The 13,947-nt window shown below is 35.4% G+C and overlaps 1 long non-coding RNA gene across 1 annotated transcript; it reads right to left on the bottom strand.

Moving 5' to 3' along the window:
* Positions 1 to 9,827: 9,827 nt before the first annotated feature.
* Positions 9,828 to 13,115, bottom strand: LOC129150568 (uncharacterized). The gene is made up of 2 exons (XR_008557275.1): positions 12,939 to 13,115; positions 9,828 to 10,010 (listed from the first exon to the last, which is right to left on the bottom strand). It is a non-coding gene; the product is annotated as an uncharacterized LOC129150568 (long non-coding RNA).
* Between the last annotated feature and the right edge of the window lie 832 nt (positions 13,116 to 13,947).

Below are 13,947 nucleotides of genomic sequence, written 5' to 3'. Positions count from 1 at the left end.
CTTGGGGCATGGGGCAGCCTGGGCAAGGGGCCTGTGGTAGTTTGCAGGCCAGCCATGCCCCCTGGTGACCCAAGCAGAGGCCCTGGTATCTGGGATTTATTTATCATCTACAATTGAAACTTTTTAGCCTCAAGCAGAGGCCAAAGCAGGCCAGGGCTGCAGAAGCTTGGCTTCCTCCATCGCCGGGGGCAACCCTAGCTTCCTGCTCTCTCCAGCTCTGTGGCTGCCCCCATTTTTGTTGGGATTTATTTATCTTCTATAATTGAAACTTTGTAGCCTTAAGCAGAGGCCTGGGCCGGCCAGGGTGTGCGGAAAGCTTGGCTTCCTCCATCACCAGGGAAACCAAAGCCTCCTTCCTGCTCTCTCTGTGGCTGCAGCCATCTTGGTTGGGTTCATTTGCATACTCGCTCCTGATTGGCTTGTGGGCGTGGCTTGTGGGCATAGCAGAGTGATGGTTAATTTGCATATTACTGTTTTATTAGATAGGATTTCACATAGCAAAATGTGGGACTAAAAATAAGGTATACTAAGTCCTGAGTTTATTTCTTTCCACTATTTTATACAAATGAACTCTTTAATAAAATATCAATAATATCTCCATAACTACAACAACTTAAAAATAACTTTAACTCATAAACTAAAAGGTAAAAATGGAAAAAATAAGGGAAACACTACTATTTTGCTAATTCCTGTCATGGTATGAACTGATTCCCTCATAATTGTTATTCAGATACCTATAATGTTAGCCAGAGAGTTGGTAATATATTACTGTGGACTGCTGGTAAAGGCTAGCCTAGGCAGGCAGCAGAAAACTAAGAGAGGACTGTGCTTGTCTTGGAGTTTTAGGGTACAAGTTAGTAAATTCTTGCTGACATAGCTTGCAAATTAACTTTGAGAAATTCTTGAATGGCAAGAGAAACTGTAAAAGCTGATCTAGTTGGTGGAATAAATTATATTAATTTACCTTTGAAAATGATAGAATAAGAGCATACACTTAAAGGTGAACTGAAGTAATGCCATTAAAGAAAAGGAATAGTAACGTTTTAAAGGGCAGATACATTAATTATTGTTTGGGGGGGAGAAACATGATTAAGTTTATGAGAATTTACAAATAGTTTTGTAAGGGACTTTCATAAATTTTCTTTAAGTTCAATCAATAGTTAATATTTTATTTTGTATAAAATATTCTTACCAACTTAGAATATGAAGGAAACATTATCTACCGATTAAATTTTTAAAAGATCTAATTCTTAGAAATGTTTTTTATGTGACAAGCAGAATATATATTTCTACCTTTCTATCTCTTAAGTTTTTAGTTTGATTTTTCCCTTTCAATTTACATGGACTAATTCCAATCCCATATCACATGAAATCATTGTTATGTAAAGGGAACTGGTTAGATTTCTGGTTAGATAAGAATTTCTTATCTCTGGGTTTATAAATCCTGAGTTCATAAAATGTGTATGAAATATTCTCCCTTTCAGCTTCATACTTTTCACATGTTCAGAAGCAAAGTTGAGATTTTTGAAAGAAGAAGTACAATCTAGGAATGGGAGTGTGGAGAAGTATGAACAGAAAATAAGCCCAATTAAATATCTTGAAATCAATCATGAAATTTACCTAGGACGTTGATAATGAGTAGGTAAGATATTTAAGATTATAGATTGATAATATCACTATTTAATCAACAAATATTTACTGAAGACATATTATGCCAAACCAATATGTTAAGATCCCAGTGCTATAGTAGTTTTGTTTACCACTGTTTAAAAAAATATAAAATAAAATGGCGGGGGGAGGGGGAATTATTGTATCCATGTGTCAAAGCAGGCAAAAAAAGAGAGGCATGGGGGAAGACCAAGAAAATATTAAATTCTAGGAATATCCATAATCTAATCTAAGAAATGTGAATATGTTTAAATCACACAAATGCAAAATTTTAAATATGTTGTAAATTTTGGCAATCTGAAATAAAGAGCCAAAATTCACCCTATTAATATTCATAAAAATGCAACTCCTTTAAAGAAAAGTGAACCAAATATGTAGCCTTTGGTTTTATATGTTCAAAAAACATCAAATCTAAATACCAACTTAAAAAAATAAAGGTGTTGCTGACACCTTAAGGAAGTCTTTAGATTGCTTCCACAACCAATCTAATCAACTGTGAAGAAAGTGGACATTTAAATAGAAAGAAAATATCATGACCATGGTAAATTTCGTCTCTGATGTGCCCTCTGAGACTAAGTTGTAAACACAGGCGGAATAGGTAAATAGCATCTGCTTTCATAAGCCTGGGGGAAATCTTTCTGAAATACACAGTGGAGATACGGCAGCATGGCCACACTTAATAAGAAAAGAATGTAGTTTCTACATATGCATATAGCCATAAAAGTAAGTATACGTGTGTGTGTCTGTGTGTGTGTGTGTGTATATATATATATATGTATATAGTTATGTATTCACATGCAATACATTGATTTATTTTTGCTTAGTTAGCTGTTTATAATCTTAGTAGTTCCAGAGTATTTTATATTCTATCTGCTACTATTAATATGGGCACTATGAAAACATCCTAGTTTAGACATTAGTAAATAAGGAATTTGGGTTTGTTACTAACAGTAACTATAACACCAAGCACTTTAATATGGCTATGATGTAGGTTATTTTATTGTCATCATGCTATATAAGTAAAAACTTGATAGACTGAAAGGGCTATATAAAGTAATTGAGACTTGCAAATTTTTTTTACCACTTTTATATTCTATTCTAGGTAATTTTCTATTGCAATAAGGTGTCTAACAAGGTCAACTGGCCTTCAATATTTCCAGATTTGGGAATTTGTAAAATATGTTCAGCTTATTAATGAGTTTTAATTTTGTACTAGTATGCAACAAGGAAGCATCACATGCACACAGTCTCAAGGTAGTGTTTTGTTTTGTTTTGTTTTGATTTTGGCAGAATTCTGAGTTATAGTCTGCCTCTGTTAGCAGTCATGTGCTTTGTATGTAATGACAAGATGATGTAGCCTGGTGCAAGAGCAAAGATAAGGACCTGAGGTCACTGGAGTAGAACAACTTGTTATGTGCCATCTCCATGTGCAAGTGTGAACGAGTGTGTGTGCTTTTCAGGCTAAAGCAGAAGCAGTGGTTTTAAGTTAAGCCTCAATTACAAATAATCAATTAGATCATTAGAACAGAGGTACTGCTAGTAAATTACATTCATTAATGATTTTAGAGTGGGATAATGCCTTCAGTTTCAAGAAATAAGTAGAAAATCTTCAGTCTTTCTACTTCATAGGCCATTTCCTAGGCATCATTAAAAATAAAATAAAACGGAAGGAAACATGATAGTTTACATCACAAAAAAGGTTTCTATCAAATCAAAGCATCTATTAACTTTCACAACAGTACTGTGAATAAGTTTATTCATAAAGTGCTAATTCCTTATTGCTTATGTTATATACTAGAGGCCCGATGCATGAAATTTGTGCAAGAGTAGGCCTTCCTTCCCCCAGCTGCCTGCACCGGCTTTCATCCGGCACCCAGGACCCAGACTTCCCTTGCAGAGGGAGGCCCTGCCCAACCACAACAGCCTGCGTGTTGGTGGCCTGGGCCTCCCTCTTTGGGGCAATCATGAATCCCCCGATTGATCGCCCCACCAGTCCTTGGCCTGGGCCTCCCTCTGCAGGACGATAGGCCCCTAACCAAATGCATTGCACGCACCTAGGCTGGCCTGGCATCAATGGGTGTCATAACATGGTCCCGGATGGTCATCCGGATGGTCATACCACTGTTGGACCATTCAGTCGATTTGCATATTACACTTTTATTATATAGGATTGTGTTAGTTCTCACTTCATTACTAGTAGCTTTCACATGTATTTGTCAATGTGTGGCTTATTTTCCTATGATTGGAGAAAAGCACTTTATTATTTATTTCATCTCTTGTCAGAAGGAGTTCCCTTTTAACTTCTTAGTCAAGAAGAATTATTTTAGATTCCTAAAGATATCAATATTCTTATCAGCATGCTGTTTATCAAGGAGAAACAGCAATTAGTAATGACACATTGTGGTAGGGTTATTTCTAGCTATGTCATCATTTATGAGTAGTACTTTGGGATGTAAATTCTCTTTTCTAAAAAATACTAAGCAAAAAGTCATAATTAACATTAATTCTGAAAATTGGCTTTTTTAAATTTAATTTTACTTTCTGGGGAGAAAATTTTACCAGAGTTCCAGAAAAGTAAAGTTGAAATGTCTATTTTTTTTTCTTTCTTTTAAAAAAATCCTCACCCAAGAATACTGATTTTTGTTGTTGTTGTTGAGAGAGATCCATTAGTTGTCTCATGCACATGCCCTAACTGGGGATCAAACCCGCAACCTAGGTAAGTGCCCTGACCAGGAATCAAACCCAACCTTTTTTGGGTGCATGGGACAATGCTCCAACCAGCTGAGCCACCGTCCAGGTAGTGCAATGTTTATTTTTGTTTGTGTAATTGATTACTCTAATTTCCAACATCTTCATGGAATTTTGTACAAACTTTATGACTATCTCTGAATGAATCATAGAACACATAAAAGTTGGCTTAAGCGGTATAAAAATATATTGACCTCATTACTAATTTTAATTCATCAAATAAACACCATTGTTGTTGTTTGTTTTCTCTCCAAAAATCTGTTTGCCCTCAAAAAAAAGGAGAGAACTCATTTAAATAAGCACATTTATCTCTGGTTTTGGAGAATGTAATGGAAGACAGCATTTTTCTTATAGAGTCTATTTTTTAATATATTTTTATTGATTTCAGAGAGGAAGAGAAAGGAACAGAAAGAGAGAGAGAGAAAGAGAGACCTCAATGATGAGAGAGTCATTGATTGGCTGCCTCCTGCATGCTGCCTATTGGGGATCGAGCCTGCAGCAACCCTGGCATATGCTTTGACTGGGAATAGAATCGTGACCTACTGCTTCATAGATTGAAGCTCAACCACTGAGCCACGTCAGCGGGGCTAGAGTCTAATTATTAACAGTTTAGTTTGAGCTACTGGGACATTCCTGAGAACTGCTTTTCTGTGCTAAATCCTTTCCATCAACATTAATACCCCCTCAAGTTCTTCCCTCACCCTACTACTCCAAAATAGTAAAATAATAAAAACTTCTCCCTTAACCCTATTTCCTCCTGCTGTTACTACCTCCTCCTCTTTCTTTCCCATTACAGATAAACTTTTAAATGAAATATAGGTCTAAGCACATCTCCATTTTCTCAGTTCCTCAACTCATTTGTCAGATCTCCAGGACAGATACTGGTATGGAGGTTGAGATGGAAGGTATTAATTAGGGATCAACACCTGTGAAAATAAGGGGTAAATGCAGGATAGGGAAGAGGGAGAAACTGAACTGGACGCTGACTGGTCAAAATCTCAGTTAAGCCAGCGAGAAACTCGGGAGCTGTATTTCGTACCCATCAGAATATCCCATAGGGTTGAAAATGCCTGCACCTTGCTCAGCAACTTGATGCAGACTGCCCCTGGAAGCGCACAGCTAGGGCTGAGGCAGCTCTCAGAAGCCACCTTGAAAGGACTGTGCGGAAGAAGCTGTCTGCTGACGGCACTCCCATTGAAGAGGGATCTGGACAGCAATTCCCTCTGTGAACCACATCATTCCTTTATGGCTTGACTATTTCAGCATAGCTGCTCTAGCAAACATGATCCATGACTATCTCTCTAAATTTACCAAACAATGTTTGGTCTTACATTATTTGGTCACTGTTTCAAACACAATCATTGTATTAATTCTGCCTTGGCTATTCAAACTCATCACAGGGAAAACTCCATTTATACTGTCAAGGTCTTATCTACAAGATACTCATGCAATACTATATGTAAAACTCAAAAAATAGAAATATTTATATTATCTTCTGCAATTTTCCCTCCATCAAAATGATAGATTTTCCTGCTTTGCTTTTCTGACTTGCTAAAATGTATAGTCTATCTAGGAAAAAAGTAGCCATTCTATATAGGATGTGATTAAGGAGAAAAATGTGTGTATAGCAGTTATACCAAAGTTATTAGAAAGATCTGCAAACCCTGATTTGCAGTAAATTTCATATTTACATTTAGTGACATTTATTGTATTGTTCATTTGGCTGCTTTTATTGAACTATTACAAGAATTATGGGAAAAATGGCTCTTTAAAACATTTTTGCAATCATGGGCATTGCTTTTTGGTTTGTTCTTTCCTGCCTTGTGTAGTTAGTTGAGATTGGTACAGAACACCCAGTTTCATGGGTATTGCTTATTGCTAAACACAACCATCCCATTAAAAATTGCTTTGAGAAGTAGGAAAATAAAACATAATAAATAACCAGCAGCAAACCAAATCTAATCTCAACAATAGCCTGAAAGAAAGTCAATTATAGTAATAGCTGCTACCTATAAAAAGCCCAATATGTAAAAGGCATATATTACTATCCTATCTAATAAAGAGGGAATATGCAAATTGACCATCACTCTATCACAAATATGGTGGCACCCAGTCCCCTAAGCCCTGCCGGAGTCCCCCAGTCCTTTTAGCCCTCGCCTTGGTGAGGGGCAAGCAGGCCCCCACCGAGAGCAGACAGCAGGGCCCTGCTTGCCCCTGGCTGCGGTGGGGAGGGACAAGCAGGCCCCTGCAGAGAGCAGACACCAGGGCCTGCAGCGGTGTCGAGCAGGCAGGTCCACAGAGAGCAGAGAACCATGGGGAGCGGGCTTAAGCCATCAGTAGGACATCCCCTGAGGGCTCCCAGATTAGAGAGGGTGCAGGTTGGACTGAGGGACACCACCCCCCCATGCAAGAATTTCACGCACCGGGCCTCTAGTCTTTATATATAAATAATAAGATAGTGTTTTAATACCCATCTTTTAGATGAAACAATGGGGCCTAAAGAGGTTATTTTTTTAATGCCTAATATGGCAGCCAAGAATCAAACTCAAAACCACAATGGAACTGATTCCTTTAACAACTAACTCAGTTCTCACTTTGAAGCCAAGAAGTTGTTTATTGTGTCCTCTCATTTCATGCTCTCGTTTGCATGCCTCCCACCTATGTGCCCTCCACTCTAAACCCTATAAACCTCTTGACATAGCCTTATGTTGGAATCTGTTGCTTCTTTTGCATAACACTCAAAATCTCCCTTCTCGCTCTGCACCCATGGCTCCCTTTTCCTCTCTCTTCCTCTTCCTCATTCTTCAGATTAAGCTTCTGGCTCACTTGTTAAAAAAAACAGAATGGACACCTCCAAAGAATGATGAAGAACCTCTGTATTTGCATCAAGAACACCTCTGAAATTATCTTCATAGCAGTTATCTCATAAACTCAGTATTCTCTCAGCTTGAACTATTAAATGAAATATATAATCTGGGTTAAAATTAAAGTTTTATTAGGCACTTAACAAAGAGCCTAATAAAAAAATTTTTTTCTCCTTCTTTTCCCAATCCTACTTCCTGAAGTAATAATCAATAAGAGTTAGCATTTTTATACTTCTATTTTCTTTAATTCAAAGATAATCATGCATATTTAAAGGCTATTTTTAAAAAGGTGGGATGGTATTATACATTCATATATGTATATATGTAATCATTTTATCTTATTTGGTAATATTGTGTGGATTGCTATATATGTGTGTGTGTGTGTGTGTGTGTGTGTGTGTGTGTGTGTGTGTGTGTGATTTGCAGTTTGAGTATACCAATATTAATTTAATCACCCCACCATTGTTAGAAATGCAGGTTGTTTCTAGTTTATTGCTGCATTAAATATCCTTGTGCGTATGTCTTTACTTTCTGTTTCTTAGCATTTCTACTTATAGAAGCATGGTCAAATATGAGAAGTAGTAAGTAATGATATATGTACAAATATATGTAATGTAGCAATAAGTCTGCAATGAAAAATAAGCTTCAGGGCTCCTACAACCAAAGTTTCCTTTCAAACCTGTACCTAATAAGTATTTAAAAATTTAATTTTCTCCTTAAGGGGTTGTCCCTCAAATTGTATAAACTCCAGGCTCTACCTAAATCCACCCCTAAAGTCCACCCAAGTGCTTTTTTTTACTTGCTGTCTAACATAATCTCTCTGTTGCACTGGATTCTGTACATCTCTTCTTTGCAGACGCTACTGTTACCCTACTGTTACCCTATGAATCATTTATTGAGTTAGTCAGTTCTAGTTCTCCACTTGAAGGTTTGGAATATCCAAAATAAATTACTGTTTATTGCAAGTCATCATCATTATCAACATGCTTGAGGTGATGATCAACCCTACCAACATTCAAGAAAACAATAAAAATGCAAAATGTTGTATTGATTTAGTAGCTCTTCATTTTTAGTTACTAAGACTATTAATTGCTTCCATTCCTTGAAAGTCATATTTATTTTTTTAAATATTTCAAACCATAATTTATTCATCACTATGCACTAGTTTAATGCATCAATGTCATTTTTGTTTTCTTAACTCTTATATATCTTACTATAATCCAACTGACATGACTAAAGGAGATTTTTCTGAATAGCTGTTTTCATGTATTTGTTTCCATATTTAAGAATTTGCAATACATGTACCTATCAAACCAAACACAAACTTCATAATCTAACTCAGTTATATTATCCTCTTCCATTTAATATCTCCACCCCACTTCAATGTCAAATTTTATCTCCATAGTCATATCTACTATTTTGAACTAGGTTTCCCCAGTCTCTGTACTACCATCATTTTGGCCTGGAGAATACCTAGCTATACTCTGCATTCTAGAATATTTAGCTGCTTTGTTGACCTCTCTTCACTAAATGCTGAACGCACTCTTCCCCTGCTCAATTTCAACAACTAAATGTATTTCCAGACATTGCCAAATGTTTCCTGAGTGGAAAATCCCCCCTGTTGATAATCATTGCTTTAACCATAAATTATTACCAGACATTTTATATTTTAAAAGAACCTACTAGTTTTCTTTTATTTTTATATTTATTTGTCTACTCCTTTTTTAAAATGTCATATTTTTGTATTTAAAATATTTATTCTGTCATGCTTCTGCATTTTTTACAAATTTTACATATATTTATCTAAGAAGAAATTTAAGAAGAAACTCTGCCTTGAAAATTTTATACATACTTGATTACTATCTAATCAACACTATAAAAATGAGGTATTCAGAGTGAAGGAGCAGTTTATCTATCTCATGTCTGTCTTTCAGTGAGTAGAATAATGTAGTATGTGAAATGTATTTCTGAAACATAATGAAAGAGTTGAAACATCATGTTAGTAATGATATTTAATGAATCTCAACTCATAGTCTTGGTAACATTATTTTAGTCCTTTAATTCTATAGTAATAACACTAATTTTCTCAGAAAGAATTATTACTTTTCTTACAACTGATTCATCTTTTTGGTTTTGTAAGGTAGTGTGAACTTATGGCTTAGCATAATTGAGGCCAATTATAAAAGGGAAGTAAAATGTTTCTGATAGTTATTATTAAGAGAGAACAATAGTCAAAGCTGTATTATGAGAATAGGAGGTTGATCAAACATACTCAGTCTATTTAAAATCTAATTATGTGTTGAATAGAAACCTTTAAAGTGTGTTTGGTTATTGAGTTCTGTTTCAATTTATTTTTATATTCTAAGTAAATAAGGTTTCTTAAACAAATGGAATATATGTATTCATGCAATATATAAATACATATGCATGTGTGTGTACATATAAATATGTACCATGCACACATCATTAATCATACTGGATCTAATTATTTAGAAAAAGATGTATTCCCTTTGTTCTCTCCTATCAGATATTAAATACATATGAAAATCAAATTTATGGACATTTACCAGATTGTGTTGAACTTCCCCATGCACGTACATGAATTTCTATGTGTTCAGCATATGACACACAGACTACCAATTTAAGCATTAGAAAAAATGCAACGAATTTTCCATTAAGTGTGCTCCCTCATTGAACACCCTCTGTTTTTCTGGCAGGACCCAGCAGGATCTGAAAAATAAGCAGCATATTGGGAACAATAATGAATATTTATGCTTTATGGAAGCCTTTAACATTCATTTTCCATCTGCACTTCTAGACCCCAAAACACTAAATTAGTAAAGGGATAGGAAGAATTGTGGTTTGGTGACAGGAGAACATCAGTGAAACTGTGAGCCAACTGATACCTAGTCTACATGGAAGCACAAGTAATGTAAACCGAAGCTTACTGGCTATCTGCATTTCTATTTAACACCTCTCCATTACATGATCTCAATAAAATAAACTTTGAGTCTATGTAATTGTAGAATAGATGAGGGAATATATCAATATTGTGTAAGAAGAAAAAACGTATTATTAATAATGTGAAAGGAGATGAGAAGGACCAAAAAGGATATACTAGGAAAAAGAATGGTTTGAGGTGTGGGGGCAGGCGGGGGGGGAAGATACTCCTCAGGCATAGTTTTAGCCATTAATACGTTAATCCATAGGTTTAAGAAAACCTTATAGTAATTTATAAGGACAAGCCTAAGACACATATTGCTCAGTGAATCTATTTTAACTAAATACTTCACTTCATTTTACTGCAAGGGTCTTGTTGATTAAAATATTTATGCCATTTTCCTGCTTTTAGTTTCTATGACCTATATTTGGTAGTCAATGCTTCTAAGTAATCCAACCATGGGCAAAGGAGTGCAAAACATCTGTATGAAAATTGGAAATTGTTTTTCTGACAATTTAGTATTTCAGAAAATCCAGAGGATGCATATCACCTACAAGAGTTGTTATTGCTTAATTTACTTCTTTGTATATTTGTTTATAGTTAAATGATAGATAGTAGAACCCTGTCTTTTCTGGCAAATGCTAAATTTGATTAATTAAAGTGAAATCAATAACAGTGTAAAAAACATAGTTTCTAATTGATAAACATACACATTTTAACAAAATGTAATATTTCTAATAACCACTAACGTTTCCTCAGTTTCAGAAATAGCTCTAATTTAAGTTGCTTCCAGAATTAGAACACTAGGATAGAAATACTAGGTATGTTGGTGAATAACAAACAAGACAAGTCTTCAGCTTATTTTAAAATTCTAACTCCCAGAGATGGTGCCCATAATTCATTTCTCAAAATGGAAATTGTAGTGAACAACTCAATTCCTAAACCATATATACAAAATCTCAAAGCAACCCATTTCAAATATTAACTTTTAATTGTTTATGTATCTTTATTGTTGAAACTAGTACAGATGCATCCCACCTTCCCCCTTTTATTTCCAAATATTAACTTTTAGCTATTACGGACTGTTAGGACTTACAAAACGTGCTTGTTATAATCTTTGATCACTAAGAAAACAAAGAAAAAGTTTTCCCCAACCTGTATTTGGTGTCCTCTTAAATGCAAAAGTGTGACTTGATCACATACAGAGCTTAATTAAAGAATGCTCGCTCCACAGAAAAGAGTTACTGTGAAGGAAATTGTAGCTGTGATGCTAGTATCCTTCTGCTCTGTTAAAAAATAATAATAATGATTGAACAGCAAAGACTGTGACAGAAAAGTCTGAATGTTCTAGGGTCTCTCTCAGACACTTGTTTGAAGCTTTGCTCAAGCATTTTAAGGCTAAACCACCGCGGTATTCTCCCTGTTGGGAGGACACAGTGCTGAGAGAGCACATGCCCAGGACTGAGCTCAAGAGGTGCCGCATCAAATTGTTTACCCCTTGACCTCCTTTCCCTCCTCTGCTGGGCTGCACATATTCTGTTTCCTCTAGATTAAGAAAAAAATCAATTTCACCAGTGAAAAAGGCTTTTAACTTAAAGCTAAATTCCCTGAAGTTGAAAAAATAAAAAGACAAACTCTCCCAACTTTTTCATAGACTGCATTAAACACCAAAATTCTTGTTATATGATGAGGAAACTTCACCTATATCTCCGACTCTACGTTTCCCACTTTTTAAAATTAAATAGAAATATGTTGAAAAGAATGAAAACTCTAATATCTCCATAAATGGAAAGCCTATTACTTTGACTTTGAAGTAGTATATTCTATCATCAAAGTGTAACCTCTGAACTTAGCTCCCCCTTTCATAATCTTTTAAAATGCATTTAATTTCATTAGATATTTTTAAACATTCAATTCTATTACACTTTACCTCAAATACGCTGGCAATAATAATAAAATACCTGGTGTTCTCATCTTAATGACATGAAAAGCTAGGGTTTATAGATTGAGTAAAAGTGAAGGAGAATGAAAAACTGAAAGCACATCAGTATGAGAAAATAGGTCATTACATTCCTCACCAAGTCCTTTTGGAGTGTTGCACATTCATTGGTTTGTGTGCCTGACTGTGGTAGAATCAATTTGACTGAAATATTCCTAACATTCAGACTGCTTTCATTCTTTAAAACTCTTGCAATACAAGCAACAGAGTATGAAGTTTGCTAATATTTGTGAAATTTTGAAACTGGTCATGATAGATTGTACTATGAAATATTTTAGATCTTATGCATTTTCTTTTACTGGTCAGATCTCAGGAAACACCTATCCATCAAGAATATGGTGCTGAAAAATGTCTGCTTCTGCTTATGAACCAGAAATAATATGTACATGGTCCATATTTAAAATAATACTATGAACATGGTCCGTATTTTAAATTATTATAAATTGTCTTTCAGTTTGCGGCACAGAATTTAATTCAATTAAACATAAATACACACATACATGTATGCATATAAAGAGCACCTATGAGGCAATAAGAAATATTCTAAAAGTCCTATCTTCAGAGATAATTTCTATATTTTACAGTGTGTTTTTACCTAAAGCATATAAAGTTTTGCAAAAGTAAGTTTACAGTTGTTCTTATGGAAAATAATACAATAATTAATAAATAATAACACAAGAATAAATTCTGTTCTGCCCACTGACAATTATATACCTACTAGAGGCCCAGTGCATGGATTTGTGCACCAGTGGGGTCCCTCTGCCTGGCCTGTAGGGATCAGGCCGAAACTGGCTCTCTGACATCCCCTCAGGGGTCCCGGCTTGTGAGAGGGTGGTTCTCGGGTGACACACCCCGGAATAGAGCTCCCTCTTTTCTGGTTCCGGGTGCGTCACCCGAGAACCACAGCTGTCAAGTCACCACAGCTCAGCAGCTCCTGCATTGAGCATCTGCCCCTGGTGGTCAGTGCGTGTCATAGTTACTGGTCATAGTGTCTGCCCCCTGGTGGTCAGTGTGCGTCATAGCTACTGGGCAGATGGTTGCTTAGGCTTTTATATATATCTATAGATTATGCTCACTCTGTGTTTTATCCTTTATATTTTCTATGGCTAAATAGTTAGAATGATTTAAATATGAATTGATTGAAATAAGGTTTTACCTTCCTTCTTTGAAGTCCTGGAAGCCTTAGGTATTTTACCTTTAGCCCTGGATGATCATGACATAAAATATATACAAATACATATATTTTTTGAAGGGGACTACCTCTGTGAAAACTATGCCCACTGATCAGCAAACAGAAGCATCTTTCCAAGTAACCTCAGTCAATATAGGAGAATTAAAGAAGTAACAGTTTCACAGTAAAACCGTATATCTCAGTTTAATAGTTTGGAGCAGTAACTAAAGCATTTACTATATAAGGAATAATTGATTGATGAACAATTTAAAAAGTTGATCTTCTATCTAAACAGAAGTTATAAGGAATAATTTCCAGGATTGTTATAGGCTACTCAAAAAGTTTTGCTGACAACATATATATACCTAAAATTACATTCTGTAGCATATCATTCTCTTTATATTGAAATAAATGTTATCTAAAAGCACATGCCCCAAGAATGGGACTTTCACTTATAATCTTTTGTTTTTTGTAATGTGTGCTATGGCAAGAAATTAAATAAATATAAAAACAAAACTGTCCTTTTCAGCTTCAATATGTCAATATCCAGGAAGTT

Source organism: Eptesicus fuscus, chromosome 10 (assembly GCF_027574615.1).
Source record: "Eptesicus fuscus isolate TK198812 chromosome 10, DD_ASM_mEF_20220401, whole genome shotgun sequence".
Classification (NCBI taxonomy): Eukaryota; Metazoa; Chordata; class Mammalia; order Chiroptera; family Vespertilionidae; genus Eptesicus; species Eptesicus fuscus.
This window is presented reverse-complemented; position numbering and strand designations above follow the sequence as displayed.